Genomic DNA, 6,000 nt, shown 5'->3' with positions numbered 1-6,000 from the left:
CAAAGATCATGGCAGAGGTAGTTGCCTTCCTAAGGGTTCAAAGCATCTATCTGGTGCCATATTTGGACGACTTCATTCTCATCGATCCCTCCGCTCAGACCCTCAGGAGCCATGTGGAAAAGTTTTTGGGGATCCAGCCCAAGGATTGAAGGATGCTCAATCTCCAGAAGTCTCAGCTGCAACCCTCTTCCATATGACGATTTCTCGGGGTGCTGTTAGACTCCGACAGTCAGGCATCCTTTGTCCCAGAGGACCACAGGTTGACCCTCCTTTCCAAGATATCTGCTCTACATCGGCAAGCATCTCCCACCCTTAAAGCAGCTATGTCTGCTCTGGGATCAATGATGTCCTGCATTCCATCATTCATGTGGGCCCAAACTCAATCTCGTTGTCTTCAGGATTATATCCTGTCACATTGGGACAGACTACCTGCTTTCCTGAACAAAAGATTTCACCTGTCAGGGAGTGTCACCTCGTCTCTCCTTTGGTGATTGAATCCCAGCAACCTGCTCATAGGGGGCTGCATGGACCCAGATGCCTCTTATTACCCTGATGCCAAGATGTTCACCCAGGAGAGTGGAGCCTGGACCAAAGTGTTCTGCTCACTGAAAGCGAGGTGGGGTACTCCGGAGATCGACCTGTTTGCGTCAGATGGGAATCGAAAGGTCGCAACATTTTTCTCCCTGAACCCATGGGACGATGCAGTAGGGTTGGACGCCTTCCTGCGACTGGTCCTTTTGTCTTGCCTACGCCTTCCCACCTTTCCCTTTTCTGGCAAGAACCCTGAGGAAAATCAGGGAGGTTGGAGTCCCAACTATCCTGGTAGTTCCTCTGTGGCTGAAGAGGAGTTGGTACAACTTGATCATGGTTCTCAAAGTCGACGGCCCGATCCTCCTGAGTCCAGACCCCAGCTTACTATCCCAGGGTCCGCTATTCCACCCAGATCCTCAAAGGCTCAAGTTAGCTGTCTGGCTTCTGAGGCCCAGGTGCTCAGGGCCCAGGGCCTTTCGAAAAACGTTGTGGCTACTTTGAAACAAAAACCCGCAAACCGGTTACTAATGATATCTACAATAAAGTCTGGATGAGATTCTCCTCCTGGTGTAGTTCTTGTGTGCCTGACCCACTCCAGCCTGACATATCCCAAATAGTAGACTTCCTCCAGAGTGGATTAGACCTGTGCCTTAAGCCCAGCACATTTAAAGTGCAGGTTTCGGCTCTCAGTTCCGTCTCTGATGCGGATCTGGCAAGTCATCGCTGGATCCGCCGATTTATGGTGTCAGCTATTAGAATATGTCCACGACAGAGTCCTCACACTCTCTTGGGACCTCAAGGTGGTCCTGACTGGGCTTTCTCTGTTTCCTTATGAACCTCTGTCATCCTGTAGTATACGGTCTCTCTGCTGCATTTCTTGTTGCAATTACTTCTGCTCGGAGAGTCGGGGAGCTTCAAGCCTTATCCATCCGGGAACCATACTTGACCATCACAGATGACAGCATTGTCTTTCAGCTGGACCCTTTATTCCTTCCCAAGGTTGCCTCAGATTTCCATCGCTCCCAATCCATTGTTCTTCCTTCCTTCTGTCAGCATCCTCAGACTCCAGGGGAGGAAGTATTCCATTGCTTGGATGTTCGCAGGACGGTGTTACACTATCTAGACCTGACGGCGCCTTGGTGTATTGATCACAACCCTTCGGTCGGAATAACGGCAAAAGGTGGCCAAAAGCACTACAGCCAACTGGATCATGAGAGCCATTAAAGAAGCCTATCTCAACCAGCATCTGTCAACACCGACTGGATTTACCGCACATTCCACCAGATCTACCTCTATCTCCTGGGCTGAACGGGAAGGGGCTTCTCCTGAGCAGATTTTTAAGGCAGCTACCTGGTCTTCGCTACATACTTTCACGAAGCATTATCGCCTGGACCTGGATTCCAACAGGGATTTGGCTTTTGGCAAGAAAGTCCTGCAGGCTGTAGTCCCCCATAGGTATTAATTTGTTGGTATTCCTCATATGCTGTCGTGGAAGGTGATGACTAGAGAAATAGGAATTATTCTTACCGTTGATTCGTTTTCTAGGAACCTTTCATGACAGCACTTAATTTCCTCCCTATTAATCGATATTTCCTGGAATGTGTTTCATACTACTGTAATGTGCTATGGGTTCTTTGTAAGACGCTGGCTAATGGGAGGTGGGAGGATCCTTTTAACCTCTCTTGTACTTCCTGTCCCTATTAGGACGTGGAAAGGCAACCTCCTATGCTGTCATGGAAGGTTTCTCAAAACCGAATTAAAGGTAAGAATAATTCTTATTTTTTATTTTCACAGCTCAATGTTATAAAATTTTGTGAAGCCCCCGGGGGTTCAAAGTTCTCACCAAACATCTAGATAAATTCCTTGAGGGTTCCAGTTTCCAAAATGGGGTCACATGTTGGAGAGCTTCACTGTTTAGGCATCTCAGGGGCTCTCCAAACGCGACATGGCATCCGCTAATGATTACAGCCAATTTTGCAGTCATATGGCGCTCCCTCCCTTTTGAGCCTTGCCATGCGTGCAAACAGTTGATTTCCACCACAAACTAGGTATCTGCGTACTGAGGAGAAATTTCAGAATAAATTTTATGGTGCGTTTTTTTTCTTGATACCCATGTGAAAAAAAAGTTATCTGGTTGAAGTAACAATTTTGTGGTAAAAATGTGTTTTTGTTTTTTTTTTTTTTTTATTTTCATGGCTCAACATTATAAAATTCTGTGAATCAGCCAAGGGTTCAGGGTACTCATCTAGATAAATTCTTTGAGGGGTTTAGTTTCCAAAATGGGGTCACTTACTGCTGTTAAAGTACCTTAGGGCTCTTACAAATGCAACACGGTACCCGCAATCTTTTTCAGCAAAATTTGCTTTCCAAAATTCAAATATTGCTCCTTCCGTTACAAGCCCTCCCATATTTCCAAACAGTTTTTTCTGACCTACATGTAAGGTATCACCATGCTCATAAGAAAGTGGGTAACAAGCATGGTGTCCAGTTTTTGGTGTTACCTCTTGATAAAATGAGAAATTTGGTGCCAAGCAATTTAGTTGTAAAGAAAGCAAGAAAAAAAAAAATTCCATATGCTGGATTAATGTAATCAAATTCTGTGAAGTGCCTGTAGATTCAAAATGCTCACTAAACCCCTAGATTAAATCCTTAAGGGGTCTAGTTTTCAAAATGGGGTCACTTGTGGGAGGTTTCTACTGTTTAGGTACCTTACGGGCTCGGTAAATGCAACATGTTGCCCGCAATCTATTTCAGCCTAATTTGTGTCCCAAAATTCAAACATTGCTCCTTTTCCGGGCCCTTCCATTTGTCCAAACAGAGGTTTCTGACAACATGTGGGGCATCAGCGCACTCAGAAGATATTGGGTAACAAATTTTGTGTTTTGTTGTGTGATTTCTTCTAAAAGTGAATAAATTGGGGCTAGAGCAGCATTTTTAGTTATGATCATTTTGTTTTTTTTCATTCCACATTGCTTTAGTCCTTGTGAAGCACCTGAAGGGTTAATAAACTTCTTGGATGTGGTTATGAGTACTTTAAGGTGTGCAGTTTTTAGAATGGTCTCACTTTTGGGTATAGTCTGTCAGCTAGGCCTCTCAAAGTCCCTAAAAAAAAAATATGGTTTCGTAAATTTTGTTGAAAAAATGGGAAATTGCTGATGAATTTTGTACCCTTTCTGATCTAAAACAAATTGTTTAAAAAATTGCGCTGATGTGAAGTAGACATGTAGGAAATGTTATTTATAAACTATTTTGTGTGACATACAGTGTGTGTATATACAGTGCTTTGCGAAAGTATTCAGCCTTCTTGAATTTTTCAACCTTTTCCCACATTTCAGGCTACAAACATAAAGATAAAACATTTTAATTTCATGGTGAAGAATCAACGACAAGTGGGACACAATTGTAAAGTTGAACGAAATTTGTTGCTAATATTAAACTTTTGTAAAAAATAATAAACTGAAAATTGGGGCGTGCAATATTATTCATCCCCTTTACTTTCAGCGCAGCAAACTCACTCCAGAAATTTGAGGATCTCTGAATGATCCAATGTTGTCGTAAATGACTGATGATGAGAAATATAAGCCACCTGTGTGTAACAAAAGTCTCCGTATAAATGCACCTGCTCTGTGATAGTCTCAGTGTTCTGTTTAAAGCGCAGATAGCATCATGAAGACCAAGGAACACAACAGACAGGTCTGGGATACTGTTGTGAAGAAGTTTAAAACCAGATTTGGTTACAAAAGGATTTCCACAACTTTAAACATCCCAAGAAGAGGTCTGTGGATAGATACCATGTTTTGGTATAGGCGATTTCCTTGACTGGAGACTGCCCTTCCCGTGGTTGTTCCTTCCCGGTGAAAGACCTGGCTAGTTTCCTGCCAGCGTTGAGAAACATTTGATGGTGTCTCCGCGGCATTCTTGTTTTGTATCTGGCACTTTGTGACCTGCCGACACCTCTAGTGTTTCATGGAGCATGCCTGAGGTCTCACATCAATCTAAGTTTGAGAACCTCATTCTGGCTCTCATGGACTTACATTGAGCGCTTGTGACGTAACGTTCTGATTTTCAATCAGAAGTTACAGGTACAAGATGGCGCCATGAGACCAAAGCAGAGCTGAAAAAAGATGGGAGCACTGGAGGTGAAGTATATAAAAGGCAGCAAGGGACTTGGATTTAAAGCACCACTCCAGCGCTGAAACAAACAACGTTGGATTGGTGCTTTACATCTTTGATTAATTGGGCCATTGTGTCCTGGGTTTGGCAGGGGAATAAAGATGACTGAATAAATTTGAGTGGAATTGAATTCTACTTTAATTTTACAATAATTGCAGATTATTTTGTAGTTTACTTATGTGCAAACTCCGTAAAAAGGTGCCTGCTGGCCAGCAGCATTTTTCTGAATAATAGGCCAGCAATAGGTTAAAATAAAATTGTTATACTTTCCTCAGAGACCTATTCGCTACTTACCCCCACCTGTCCAGTGCTTACAGCATCTTCTGATCCCTGCGGCTGGCAGTGGGATCTTGGGTCCTATTCCACCCAATTCTGGGTGTCACAGTGCCTGGTGGGTTCTGTGCAGGAGGTCACAGAGCATATTGTGATGTTATGACCGCCTGTGCAGAACCCTCCTGCGCTGGAACACTCTGAATTGGTCCACAGGGCGAGAGGACCAAAGATTCCATTGTGGGTGGTGTGGACTTAAAGGTGGGGGGGTGACGAGGGGTGGGGGAAAAAGGGTCAGTATGAAGGGGTTTTTTTCCCCTTCGCCCATGACAGCACCACCTCAGAGGTTCCGCCCACATCAGGACAGGAAACCCACTGATAAAAAGGCGGTACATCTCCTCCGCATCAGTTTGGTTTCCTGTCCTGATGGATAACCCACGGATTCTCCCAGGTCCGACCTGGTGTGCAAGCTTGGTACTTACCAAAAGCCGCCATTCGGGCCTGGAAGCACCTCCCCAGGGCTTTGGCTTATGCGGTGGTGGGGCGCGAGCCTGGAGCAGGAGCTCGGCTCTGCGTCGCCCCCAGCGATGGTCCTCACACACGGCCCCCATGAGCTGGGCACCCTGCTGCTGTAATGCTGGGGGTGAAGAGGATGTGACGCGGCACCCGGAAATGCTTCCCCGCACATGCGCGGGGGTCATTCAAGATGGCGGCGCTTAGGAGCAGGATTCGGGCGGCAGATTTGAATCGGTGTAGTATAAAGCAGTGGCGCTCGCGGTGGTATGGTAAGTCTTCTCCCTTTTAGGATGGCAGACAGCTCCCCACCAGTGCAGGATGTCCTGGACAGACAGAAGGACTCTCAGCCTTCCCAACCTCAGCAGCGAGGGAACGCCCCTTTAGCAGGGCAAGCCCCTCCAGTCCGACGAGTCGTCACTCCGGTTCCAGGAAGCCTGGAAATTGTAAATCTCCACCGAAATCGGTATTTGAACCGCCATCCTGGGGGGTGAGTGCCTGCTGTCTTATTGC

This window comes from Anomaloglossus baeobatrachus, chromosome 3 (assembly GCF_048569485.1).
Source record: "Anomaloglossus baeobatrachus isolate aAnoBae1 chromosome 3, aAnoBae1.hap1, whole genome shotgun sequence".
NCBI classification, from domain to species: Eukaryota; Metazoa; Chordata; class Amphibia; order Anura; family Aromobatidae; genus Anomaloglossus; species Anomaloglossus baeobatrachus.
This window is presented reverse-complemented; position numbering follows the sequence as displayed.